The sequence below is a fragment of the Uloborus diversus genome, chromosome 5 (genome assembly GCF_026930045.1).
Source record: "Uloborus diversus isolate 005 chromosome 5, Udiv.v.3.1, whole genome shotgun sequence".
NCBI classification, from domain to species: Eukaryota; Metazoa; Arthropoda; class Arachnida; order Araneae; family Uloboridae; genus Uloborus; species Uloborus diversus.
The window spans coordinates 139,191,871-139,206,217 of NC_072735.1; positions in this window are offsets into that span (position 1 = coordinate 139,191,871).

A 14,347-nucleotide genomic window follows, 5' to 3' on the forward strand; every position below is an offset into this window, starting at 1 on the left:
CCATGCTTGACGGGGAAGCCATATTATTAACAAACACAAAATTACACATGCAAAAACTTGACGACCATCCCAATGTCTGAATTATTGCAAAAGCAAAGCAAAGAGCGAAAATTGAAAGTTATTTTAAAAGCCTTGCTTGAATTAATTACAAATATTTTATTTGTTAACAAACATAAGATGGCAACAATTAAAAATTTTAAATCATTGAGATAATATTTCCGATCATTTCCATACAATTAAAATCACGAGAAATACGCAGACGATAATCTATTACGATTTATCTTTCTTATTGTTGCATTAATAAAGCTATTTTTATTCACTAAAAAATAATGATAATAAAAATAAATCAGCACCTATTGGCGCGATTGGCGCCAAAATTGAACTAAAGCCTATTTACATATGGATTCACATATATTCCAAATCTCAACCAGAACGTAGCATTACTTCTTGAGATAGGGGACTCACAATGGAAAAAAAGAACGGGCGATTGCGCTACCCGCTTTTTAGCTGTTGACACCAAAATAAAATCAGCTTTTGTACCCACTAAAAGCTACTTGCCGATAAATTTTTCTTTCATTCTGTTCATTATTTCTTGAGATACATCAGTCACAATTGACGACAAAAAACGTTCTATAGCTCAACCCCCGTTTGAGTTATTGACACCAAAACTGAATCAGCACCTGTTCCTGTTACTGGCAACATATGGACCAAATTTTGTTCGATTCCGCCAGTTACTTCCTGAGGAATAGCAATCACGCGTAACTCAAAAAAACGTCCCATTGCTCCACCCCCCCTTGGAGGAATTCGCGCCAAAAACCAATGGGCACAAGTTCACATAGGGACACATATGCGTACCAAATTTCGTTCGATTTCGTGCGGTAGTTTTTGCTGTAGAGCGGCCACAAAAAACTGGTCACACACAGACGTGACACACACAGACAGACAGACATTTTCCAAAAATAGTCGAAATGGACTCAGCACACCTCAAAACGTTCGAATCCGTCAAAATTCGAAATTCGAAAATTTGCACGAATCCAATACTTTCTTCTATATATTAGATATAGAAGAAAGTAAAAAGAACGGGCGATTGCGCTACTCCCATTCTTGCTGTTGACACCAAAATAAAATCAGCTCTTATACCCTTTTAAGGGCTACTTGCCGATAAATTTTTCCTTCATTCTGTTCATTATTTCTTGAGATACATCAGTCACAATTGACGACAAAAAACGTTCTATAGCTCAACCCCCGTTTGAGTTATTGACACCAAAACTGAATCAGCACCTGTTCCTGTTAATACCAACATATGGACCAAATTTTGTTTGATTCCGCCAGTTACTTCCTGAGGAATAGCAAGCACGCGTAACTCGAAAAACGTCCCATTGCTCCACCCCCCTTGGAGGAATTCCCGCCAAAAACTAATGGGCACAAGTTCACATAGGGGCACATATGTGTACTAAATTTCGTTCGATTTCATGCGGTAGTTTTTGTTGTAGAGCGGCCACAAAAAACTGGTCACACACAGACGTGACACACACACACACACACATACACACACACACACAGACAGACAGACATTTTCCAAAAATGGTCGAAATGGACTCAGCACACCTCAAAACGTTCGAATCCGTCAAAATTCGAAATTCGAAAATTTGCACGAATCCAATACTTTCTTCTATATATTAGATATAGAAGAAAGTAAAAAGGTATGTTTGACGTAATTTTGCAGTCTTAGCTTATTAAAAGAATATTGAGCAGATGCCAGACATTCGTTGTTGGTGTACGTAGAGTAAATAGGCTTGCTTAGTTACGGACGGTTCTTGTTAAGATTGCATAAAAGCAATCAAGGCATCTCCAGATAGTACGAAAAATTGTTATCAAATTGATGCTTATTTTAAGCAAACAATGCAATCTACCAAGTTTTGAGAAAATTTCAAAAAAAAAAAAAATATATATATATAACGTTTTAAAAAAAGTTGAATATTAAAGCTGACGTTCTAATTAAATAATGTTTCTGAAATGTTTCAAAATTACTATTTTATTGTTTCGTATGATTATTATTATTATTATTATTATTATTTTTTTTTTTTGAATAATAGCGCGAAAGAGCTATTTTAATTCATTTGTAATTCTTTTTTCTTACTAATAAGAATTGATTTTTTTTTTTTTTACCAATTATGAGATAATTTTTTCCACACAATTTTCTCTCAAAATGAAAAATTCAAATTCGTCGTTATGAAGGTAATCAAGATAACTCGCATCAAATTGAATTTTCATTTGTTTCTAAGTTTCAATTTCATTAAGAAAGTTAATCTATTATTAAACGAGTTTACTTTCAATTCCCTTTCTTAAATTCAAATAATAAATAGCGTTCTTTAGAGTTGTTTTTATTAGATTATTACTCATTCAATTTAATCTGCACTAAAGGTAAATCGCTTAATAAAAATGCAAATGGAAACCTTCTTTTTAGAAGTTAATGGAAATTTTGGCTGAACCCTAAAATGTATATTTTAGAATGAGTTCAAGTACGTAATTCCCTTTTCGATAACGAAATGGATTTGATATATAAGTATTTCTTTCTTTTCAAACAGGTAGAAATATTCGAATCTTTATTACTTTAACTAATAGTAAGTATCATCTGGAAGATTATTTGTGAGATAAAATGACATCATTGAAATACATTCCTGCACAATTTATCGAGTTAAATAGAGAAAATTACTTTCTGTTATTAATATTATAGTTCAAATGAAGAGTTAGTTCTATTTTCGTTTTAATAAGTGATTCAGTATTATATTTTAATAAATGCTTTTTCTCCGGGTTTATTAAATTTTGTTATTTCCGTAGTAAATCTTAGTAATTTACTCATTTTTTTTCGTGGCGGCGAGTATTTGTTTCTGTTTGAAAATGTTGCTTTTATTGCTTATAAGCGAATTCTTAAAATTTTGTGTAAGTAATTCTTTATTCAGATTTTAATAAATGTGATGTGGTAGTACTCGGATAAAACGTATGATATAGATCCAGATCAATAAACGTGTTTTAATATTCCTTTTATTTTAGTTTATTTGCCTGATATTAACGTTATATTTGTTCTGTGAACTATTATGTTTGCTATATTTTTTATTTTAATTATTAGTTTCGAATTAATGATTCTGTTAATGTCTTAAAATTAATTTATTTATTATATGAATGAGGATTAAATGGTTTAATTTTAAACCATCAAAGATAATAGAAAATTCGGCAGTGTATCAAGTAGTGACATGCTTTTATTTGAAGAGGGACAGTTTAAGAAATTTTATAATTTGCATTAAACGAAACACGAGTTATAACTGCTAAGTACTTGGAAGTTACAGAAAAGAAATAACCTTTTACTTGCTCCCGAGAATTTACTCAAAGTAGAACTATTTCTAGTTTATATTTATGCGATTTGGTTACATCTATTTTTACATAGAAGTAACAGAGGCCCTGAAGTAAGGAAATGTGAGGAAAGTGAAACAGATAAGATTGCTTAACTTTTCAAATAAGAACCAATTTTAAATTTGATTTCAAAAATAGAGTACATTTAGAGAGAACAATGCATTTAAAATAAAACCTCAGTGAATTTATTTTATTTATCTGTTTTCAGTTTCAGAAAAGTTTTTCTTTTAATAAAGCAGTTACGTTATCCAGAGACAACAGTTTTGACGTCGGAAAATGCTTGTAGTTCTGTTTTAGCTTTGGCTTGGGGGACAGTAACTATCAGCTTATCTAGAATGTTGCTCGTAACTTAAATAATAACTTTTAACATAAGTCTTTCTTACCGGGGACGATACAAAAGGTACTTTTGACGTCTACAGCTGAAAATTGTTCCCTATTCTAAATTAAACTAGCTTTTTAAATTTGTAATACGCCAGTGTTCCTAGATTTTCCAGGACAAAACTTCTAAGTTATTTCTTTCCCGAATAAATATCGCCTTTTTAATGACGCCGGTAATTTGACGCATACTCTTACCGCAGGATATAAAGTAAAGATATCCGTTATTAAGAAGGTTGAGAAAAATACGACGAATTAAAGAAAGAAAATACGGAATCCCCCATTAAGATGTAGCTATTTGCTGTTGACTGTCATCCAAAGTAATTACGGCAAAGGAGCTTACTTAGCTTTTCCTTGAATTAAGAATGCTTGGGAAACCTTGTCATGGTAGGGCACGTTTATTAGGAAAATACTAGTCTCAGGTAAAGCAGAACATAGTGAAAATAAGTGCCCGAGGCTGTTTTAGAAAGAGGTAGATTTTTTTGTTTAAGTTTTAGTCGAACGAAATTTTAATTAATTAGTGATTCAATGGCAATGAAATATGAAGGGAGCAAATAATATCGTAACGTTTTACGCATACTTGCTGCTTGCGCTCTCTTTCGCTCTAAACACACACACACACACACACACACACACACATATATATATATTTATATTTTATATCAACCCAATTGTTTAAAAAAGTTTAATGTAATTTGAAACAATGGTAACTTGCGCCTGTAAGTGTAATCTATCACTTGTGTAATGTGTACTAGGCCGAATATTGTTTTTTAGAAACTCGAAATTTGATGTTGATAAAACGTTGCCCTTAAACGCTCACATGTACCCCAAAAACATTTATTCAATAAAATACTTAGGTATCCTGCACTAGGACTAAAACTTATAATTTTCTTCAAAAAATTGATATTTTTTCCATATAAATATATTTTGAAATGTAAGGGAATTTTTTAAGAAATTGTCCAGCTGAAAAATACAAACAATAAAGTAGGTAAAGCGTTAAATAGAATTTTTTGCTCGAATGCAATATTTAAGCCAAGTTTAAGATACATTTTTTATTTTAAATACATTATTTTTTTCATTGTTCATTTGAAAATGTTTTAAAATTTATATTTAATTTTTAAAAAAAATAAATTAAAAAAAATCCAATTTTTGAAGAAAATTACGAACTTAACCCGCATACCATTTTAATATAGATAAACGTTTTTGTGGTACATGTGGGACTATAGGGACAAGGTTCAACATAAAATTTTAAACTTCTAAAAAAAGGTTCTTTTTTTTTCAGTTCTGCCTGGTACAATGCTAGTTCACACTTTCAGACACAAATCGGCACGAGTTGCCGTTGTTCAAATCATATGATTTTTTTTTTTTTTTTGCAATTGTTTTGACACAAAAGGAAAAATTTAAGAGGGTGTGCGAATTGAAAAATTGAATTTCCTTTTTTGGAACAACCTTTATTTTATCATTAATGGTTTGGCTCACAAAAAAATGTAAGACATTCAGGAACATAAAGTGTCATTCCCTTATTTGCCTACTCTCTTTCAAATAAGACCGATGTGGTCCTTTGTTGTTTATACATTATTGAAAATGTATCAATTGTGGGCCGGTTCAGGGCGTTACGCCGTGGCCAATAAATTCTTGTAGACTTTATTTTCTGTTACTGTAATATCAATTTTAAAGTGCACAAAAGCGTTTTGTATCACGTTAAAGCAACGGCCCCTTAATACTAAATACCTGTCGCATTCTCGCTTTTAACGTAGAGCAAAAGTGATCCCAAATCGAGGGACTGAGGGTAAGAAAGTTTTGGTAGAATTGCTACTGTCATTTATCAAAGGTATTGGAAATTAATAGCGGAGAATACAATTGGCCAATTTCTAAATTTAAATTTTAAAATTAACCAGTCAACAATTTGCTTTGAATTGTTTGAATACATCTCCATAGCAACGTCTTTTGTTGGATTGCCACCAGGTAGCGTTGCCAGTTGCACCGAAAGTCAGAGCAGGCGTTGAGACTTATGGATGAAGTACATATTTTGAGGCAATTGCGATAGGCACTAAGCATTAAGGGGGCGTTGGTTGAAGTTTCACTAATTGAGTATTTTTCAAAAACAGATTCAGAATAAGTCTGCCTTTTTCTTGCCGAGTAACTCTTTTGAGGCCCATACCATCAGACACGCTTTAAATTAGGACCAGCTGTAAGTTTTGAATTGCATTTTTGAATTTGCGTAATCTGTTGGTTTTATGTTTGCAATACAGGGTGTTTGAGAAAGAACACCCCTACCTTGAACTGACATAACTGCAAGGCTGTGTGAAATAGAAAGATAAAACAAATGGTATGTTGCTCAAGCAGGTCTGAAATTATTTATACACTGGTGTTCAAAAATAGTTCGAGTATTGGACATCAGAGTGCGCTGTAGTTGAATGTTTTTAATTGGTGTATGAAAGTAGGCTTATTGAATAGAGGTCAAATCTCATTGCAATGGGTTCGATTTTACCACTTTTTACAGCGGTAATATAATGCAATTGAAAGGTCATATACTACCATGATAGATGACCATATTGAACCCATTGCAGTGAGGCTTAGGCTCTGTTCAATAAGTGCTTTCATACACCAAATAAAAAACATTTTTGGAAACAGGTGTATAAAAAATTCCAGCCCTGCTGGTGCAACATACCCCTTTTTTCATCTTTCTATCTCACACTGTTTTGTTGTGAGGTCATTTCAAAGTAGGATAGGTTCAGTTTGAAGGAATGGAGTATACAATTCTTCTTGGGCAACAACCCACCTTAATGTTTATTGCGTAACTCCTGAACCACACGTGCGGTTTGAGAAGGAGCACCATTTCTTCGACAGCAACAATGTTCTGCCCAAAACATAGTCCGGGTATTTGGGAATAACACCTATTCCAAAATTTGGACTTTATAATACTGGACATCGATTTTGATCTCATCTTCAATAAAAAGTAACGTGAGCTTTTAAAACAGCCCCCCCCCCCTTAATCATCACAGACGAAGCATTTTGACAACGTAGAATATAACGCTTTCTTTCTAGGATGTTATCAATAGAAACTTATCGTGTCATGTTACTTTTGGTTTTGAGATTCAGCTGTAAATTTAATAGTTTCTCCGTTGAGAAGATACATATAAATCCAGAATGCAAAACAAAAATGTTTTTACACCAGTAATTGCTTTGCGTGAAGTGTAGAAGGCTGTATATTTTTTAATATTTTCCTATGATTGGTATGGCTTACTTAAATATTTTCTTAAACAACTTTAACAATTGCAAATTTCTTGCAGCTTCTGAACGACGACTATAAAACTCAGCCCAATTTTGTGCGTCATAATATTTCAACGACTTCATTTTCTGTCGTAGCTGAAGCGTATGTATTGTGTGGAATAAGTAGCGACACCTTTAAGCAACTATAAGATTCCTTCCCATGTCTGCTATGGGGGAGTAGCTTCTTGAGTTTGGTTTCTTGTTAACTCTATATTAATCCACAATGAAGATGCACCTCAGTCAAGAAGCAAAGCACGCTACTTTATTGTAGCAGAAATAGGAAGAAAGCAGCATTTAGCTCCAAAATGGTGGACGGGTCACTACTTAAGCTAAGATTTAAGGATTTTGCTGCGACATAATCATTGGATTTTAAATATTTTTAAACCATATCTGAAAGCTGCGTTCCTGAAAGACAAGGCGAACTACTTACATTTGCGTATTGGAAAAAAAATTGTCCTATGGTCTTGCTAGATTTGTTGAGATAAATCTCTCGTTACTTTTTAATTACTTTTTAGCACGCATTCAAAGCTGTATTTTTTTAACTCAAATGTTTTTAGCATTCATTTAACTGAATTTGATTTTTTTCTTAATGCTTATTAGGAACTAGGAAATTGCCCTTAATGGAATGACGGGTAAAAATTGTTTCTACATTTGAACAAAGCAAATGCCTTTTTGGTGATATTTTGATAGTTGAAATTTTAACCCTAACTCCAGCAGGGTTTTTTGCATTAAGCAAAAAATCCTAAACTCCAGTAGATAGCGTTCATTGTTGACCACTTTTTAGTTTCTTTATTCCCTTTAAATGACACTGTCTTACCAGTAAAACAGTTAAGTTACCGAATACAGTTAAGCCTTGTCAAAATGAAGCATTTCACTGCATGTCAAAAGTCGAGCATTACCAAAAAATATCATCAAATTATATCATGTCGCGGCGCGAGTTTCATTGTTTGTGACGTTAGCGTTACTCAATCATTGGCTATTATCTATATGAGGATTACATTTGTATGAAATAAAAAAAAAAGCAATGCGGTATTCGTATCAGATGTTTTCTTCTAATGTGTCAAGTAATAATGATAACCTCCTATTTGAAAAGAAGCAGGCTTATTCTACGTATACATGCACCCGTAGTACGAGTAGCTTTTTGGAACGAACATTCCATAATGATTAAGAGTACTGAAGCAGCTTGAATTTACCTTAATTAAATCATAATTACATCACTTATTAATTTTTATTTCCAATAATAGCTGGAGCACAAAACGCAGCCCTATTAATTATTGCCCGTTTCTCGTTTAAAAGATGGCGGTACGATTTCCTCTTGTATTCTACCTAGAAGAGCTCGGGTTACCCATTAATTTATCAATCAGAGACTCCGAAATGTTTTCTGTGCAGTGTCCGAAACAATATCGGATTTCTTTCCTGGAGGAGGTGAACAACCAGGTTCCTGGAAGTATTGGGTTTCTGGTAAGGAAATGCTGGGAAAACTTCTTTTTCAATTTTGTGTTGGTCACTCGATTCGCTTTCTTTAATTTTCTTTTGTGGGATTTGTTCCAGTTGCAATTGTAGTTTATGCTCAATGTAATTGTGATTTAAAGTATGATTTTACAACAAAGTAATTTATGTTTTGATGTTTATTAAGGTGGTACAGATTTTATTTTGAATCAAATGGAATATTGCTGTTTTATATTAATTGCATTAAATATCGAAATTTAATTTTGATTTATTTCTGCTACTATTCCCTATCATATCCCTTATTATCCTTACAGTCCCAAAAAATCCAAAGCAAAATGTATTGTATCAAGATTGAATATCCCCTAAAACTTACTCCACGAGCAAAATGCTCACACCAAGAGGGGGGAGGGGGTGTATATTTCTTATTCTACATCATAGAGGAAGATGCTTCTCACTCTAGCTTCTTCTTGGGACCTTCTCTTTCTTCCCGAGGTGTTTCTCAATGATAAATCTGTGACTAGTGGTCGCGCGGGGGAAGGCGACCCCCTTCTCTTCAAGGGTACGTTTTTAATTCTTACAATGTTTTACTCCACACAACTCGTGACGAAATCATTAACCGGAGAATTCGCCCATGAGAATTTTTCTCACATCACCTATTTCCCTCTAATTCGACAACTATCATAATTGATTGATTTATGTATTTTAGTTCATTAAAGTACTTACCTGGGTTGATATTTGATATAAAAAATAGAAACAAGTTTTTGGTACAGCTAAAAAAGGTTTGGTAAGGTTTTAGTTGCTACCTGGAGTAATCAAAGTGTGAGTGTATTCTCATCGCGTGAGTTTTGGTCGGACATTTTTTTTTTTGAAAATAAATGCTTTCTTCCTCTAGCGAGTATTCAGTTGATTTATCAAAAACTTGTTATTTTGTTTTATCCATTATTAACCCAGCTATGTACCCTCATTAGACTAAAATTACTGAGTAAATCAATTATGACAGTTTTCGAATTAAGAGAAATAGGTGATGTGAGAAAAATTCTCGCAAGCGAATTCTCAGGTTTCTGATTCCGACCAGAGTTGTGGAGAGTTAAATGTTGGAAAAATTAAAGACGAGCCTTTGAGCATCGGCTGCTATATGCTTAATATTTCGCCAGATCTAATTATGTTAAGAATGTAGAGAGGTTTTAAGTTCTTAATAAATGCTGGAATATTCTGAAAAAATATTCCTTATACACGTAGAAAAGGGGGCCCAAGTGAACATGGTATGTTCAAGCAAAAGATCTTTAAAAATTCTGAATTAATGGCAGTACCAGCCCTACTTCTTAACCAAACTTTCAGAGCAAGGAGCCAGTTTATGTTCCTGTAGTGACAGCTTCTTTGTTTTAGCGGATGCTGATGTACTTTTATAACTGTCTTCTTCGTGTAAAAACATATTTTAAACTACTTAATGAGCTCAATTTAATTATTGCAAACCATTATATGGGTATTCACGTATATTTATGCCAATGTTAAAATTTTATAAAATTAAAAATTATGTATTTTTGTAAATAAGTTCAAGGTAGATGACGGGCACTTGTGAACACAACACGTAGAGACACATGTGAACAGTTCCAATATCCTCTCCGCTGTATAAATATTAGTATAGGCTTACCTATATTATAAGTGTTAAAAGAGATGTAAAGACATAAAACTGTTATTTCACTGCACTCAATTTGTAACTTTATTGTTAATTATTATCACATCATTATTAATTATTTATTTAGTTATTTTATTTTTTTTTTAATTCTTTAATTATTAAAAAGTTGGTCAAAAATTTTGTTATATAATGTTTGCAAAGGAAAATAAAAAAAAATATTTTCTTTTAATAAAAACTGAAGTTTAGATTAATTTTAAAATTCATCATCATATTCTGTATAAGCTTAAACGCACTAAACAAGAATGACCTTTACAAAATAAAATATTTTTTGCATTGTTTAGTCTGATAAGGTTTTTTCTTGTTGATCCAGTGATTAGAACGTGCTATGAAAATATAAAATTAGACAGTGAGCAGAGTTAAATAATTCGGATTTTTTTTTCTTAATGACAGTTACTGTACAATTCAAACTGATACAGTGTAGGTTGCAAACCCTTGAATGTAATTGGTATATACGTATATGATTCAGTATAACGAGTTTTTCGTTGAAATATCATGCTCCTTCTGCGTTTTTCAATCGGGTTCACACGTGCCCCAAGCTTGTTCACATGTACCCCTTTGTAGGGGCACATGTGAACAATTGAAGACATTTTTTAAAAGTGCCGTAAAGCAAAGAAATATGTTTTTAAAAAATCTGAAAAAAAAAATCCATGGCACAAAGAAAAGACTATTCAATCATGGGGACGCTTTTTTATGAGAAATTAATAATATTTTCAGCGAAATTAACAAATGAAAAAAAAAATTGTTGACATGTGCCCCTTTTTCCCCTATATCCACCTAAAATAGCCACTCTTAACCACATAAAATGGCCTCCACTTTTTGCTTTTTCTCTCACACCACACATGTTTTCATACACGCACAGACATACTCATATATATATACACACACATAATCATCATACTCACACAAACACTCATACTTATACACACGAACAAACACACACACACACATACTCATACATACGGAGATTCACATACTCATCATACACACGCACACACACACACTTAAACACACACACACACTTAAACACACACACACACACACTAATACATTATTTATACTGACAGTCAAATTCCAATATTTAACCTTCATAATAAAAAATGCCATTCGGAGATAATTGAAAAAATTCGTCATGTTCTTTTAAGTTTACATGAGGAAAATTTTAGTATAGACATACAGTGGATCAGGGGTCATGCAGGAAATCTTGGGAATGAAAAAGCAGACGAGCTTGTCAAGTTAGCGGCTCAATCAGAACTTCCAATTAGTTATAAAAAGGCTCCAAAGAGTTTCGTTTCAAGACAGATACACGAAAAAATTGTCGACTTGTGGCAAAAAGACTGGATTTTTACTCAAAATGGGAAAATAACTAAAAGATTTTTTCTATCTGTTCATGAGAGATTGGACCAAAATCTAAATCCCTCATTTATACTCACCCAAACTTTATCTGGACACTTCAGAACAAGAGAATATTTATTTAGATTCAATCATGCGACCTCCCCTCTGTCCTCTTGCGACCTGAATGAACTTCAGACTGTTGATCCTGTTTTATTCTTTTGTCCTCAGTATGACTTTCTTCGATATGAACTTTATAAACAAGTTATAACAAGTGGACTAACGTGGCCTTCAAAATTGAAAAATTGTATTCCTTTTCTTTGTCTTTGAATTTGCAATCTGTTTTTCATCTTTGTCTGTCGCTGTTAGGACACCTGATTTACGTTTTGTTCTCTATGCATCTTTAGCTGAATGTAATTGATTGTGGATGCATGTGGTATGACTTGCGTCATGGAGCATGCTGTAAATAAATTATTTTATATATAAAAAAACACACTAATACATATGTCAATAACATAACTAAAAATTACATTTGAAATTCGTACCTAGCTGACCAAAAATATTCGGAGGTATTTTTTACAGTACATGTATGCACAAGCAATTATTCCTTACCATTTAAAATGACCATTCTTAACCACACAAAATGGCTTCCGCTCTTTTCTCTCTCTCATAGCACACATGTTTCCATACACTCACAGACATACTCATATATGCACACACATAGTCATCATACACATACAAACACACATACAAACGCACGAACAAACACACACATACTCATACATACGGAGATTCACATGCTCATCATACGCATACACACAGATACTCTCCCACATACACACACACAGACACACTAATACATATATCCATAACATAACTAAAAATTTCATTTGAAATTCGTACCTAGCTGACCAAAAGTATTCGGAGGCATTTTTTACAGTACATGTATGCACAAGCAATTGTTCCTAATCACATAAAACGGCCTACATTGATCGCTTTCTCTAGAAAGAAAATTTAAAGCAAGGATTTTATTTTATTCAACATGATTAATGATAATGTAAGAACTTTTTCAACTCCACAACACATTTATATGACGAATACAAACGTCCACTCAAGAAAAATCTGCACATAATTAGCAGTTCATTGCATAGCTTCGCTATCTATTACTGCGAAGAGAAATATCAAACGTAAGTGAAACTACTGAATAAAATGTGTCGTACAAAGGATTTGTTCCATGTCGAATTGCTGCAGGGAAAGTTCACCGTACCGTCATTGTTTCGAAAGGTTGTTATTGTCACGTGGGAGGTAATGTGCAGGGAATCACAAATGAGAGGAAATTAATTAATTCTGGTCTTTTGCAAGCATACACGATAATGCTTTTAAATAAATTGAACTAACCCATGCATACTTTTTAGTACGAATCTCGCGGTTTATTTTTAAAACTAGCTGCGTCGCCCGGTTTAGAACTATCTGCCTCGAAATGACGCGTTTGACAATCAGGCTTGACAAAAAAAAAAAAAGAAAAAAAAAGAAATTTGTAAAATTTCCCGACCGATAGAGAAAAAATAATCAAAAAAGAAAGCTTTTCGCTCGATTAACCCTCGATTACAAGGAAAGCCTCTAAACAAAAGCAAGAATTTATTTCTTCACAGTGAAGACAAAAATGGCAACAGATATTCCTTCTCAATGATTATTATTCACTCTATTTAAAACTGAGCTCGCGGCAGATGATAAATTTCCAATTTAATATCAAAGTTCTTTTGCTTAAAAATGCTTATAACTTTTCTCCTGGTGATTTTACAGCCTTTGTGCTTTTGAAATTCGAAGGAAGTAAATTTACTTCGGGGGTATTTTTCGTGGGCTTTCGTATGAGACTGAAATTAATACAATCGAATAATTATTTCGCTTAGAAAGAACCATTTAATGCCATTTTTGGTCCTAAATTTGAAATTTGAACGGTTCGGTGCTGTTTAGCAGTTTGAAAAGCCCCCTACGTTCCTCCTCGAGTGCTCAAGTACCTCCCTGCCAAATTTCGATCCGACGTAAATAGTGGGTTTGTATAGGGACTATACACATATACATATATTCTCTGTTCTATTTTTTTTTGAGCAATCACGATTGCTTATTGTTCTCATTTGACCGTTTTTGGTGTCCGTGCCTTTTTCAACTTGGACCAGAAGCCTTTGCAGCACCACCGCCCACCGTCCTCTGCTGGCGGCGCGGCGCGGCTGCTCCGGTTTTGAGCTATCCGATCTCCTGATCGGAGGCGTCCATGTCCTACACACATGCACGTTCACACACATACACACACACGATTTCACACACATACAGCGCCTACGTGCATACACACAGGTCTACGCACACACACAACTATGCACACGTAACCGCCCAGGAGGAGAGGCAGGCTTGGGGGGACAGGAGCCGTTTCTAGAAACAACAACTCCAATGAGTAGTAGGGTGGGCCGAAATAAGCCGAAAAAATTTTTTTTTCGAAATCAATTTTTGGATAGCGCGCAAAAGTTGCGTAGTGAGCTAGTTAGCACTCACAAAAAATTTCTTGGATATTAAAAAATATCTAGCCGGCGCTATTTGACATTGAAAAACCGTAAAAAAAGAGAAAAATGAATTTTTGTCGAAAATTTTTTTTAAAAACTAAATTCCAAATATTTTGCTGGAATGCACCGAAAATGTTATATAATGAGCCAGTTCGAGCCCATAAAATGTTTCATTGATTTTAATGAGCATTTAACCTCTCCTTTCCAACATCAAAAATTGGAGAAAAATGAAAAAATATTGAATTTCTTTAAAAACCAA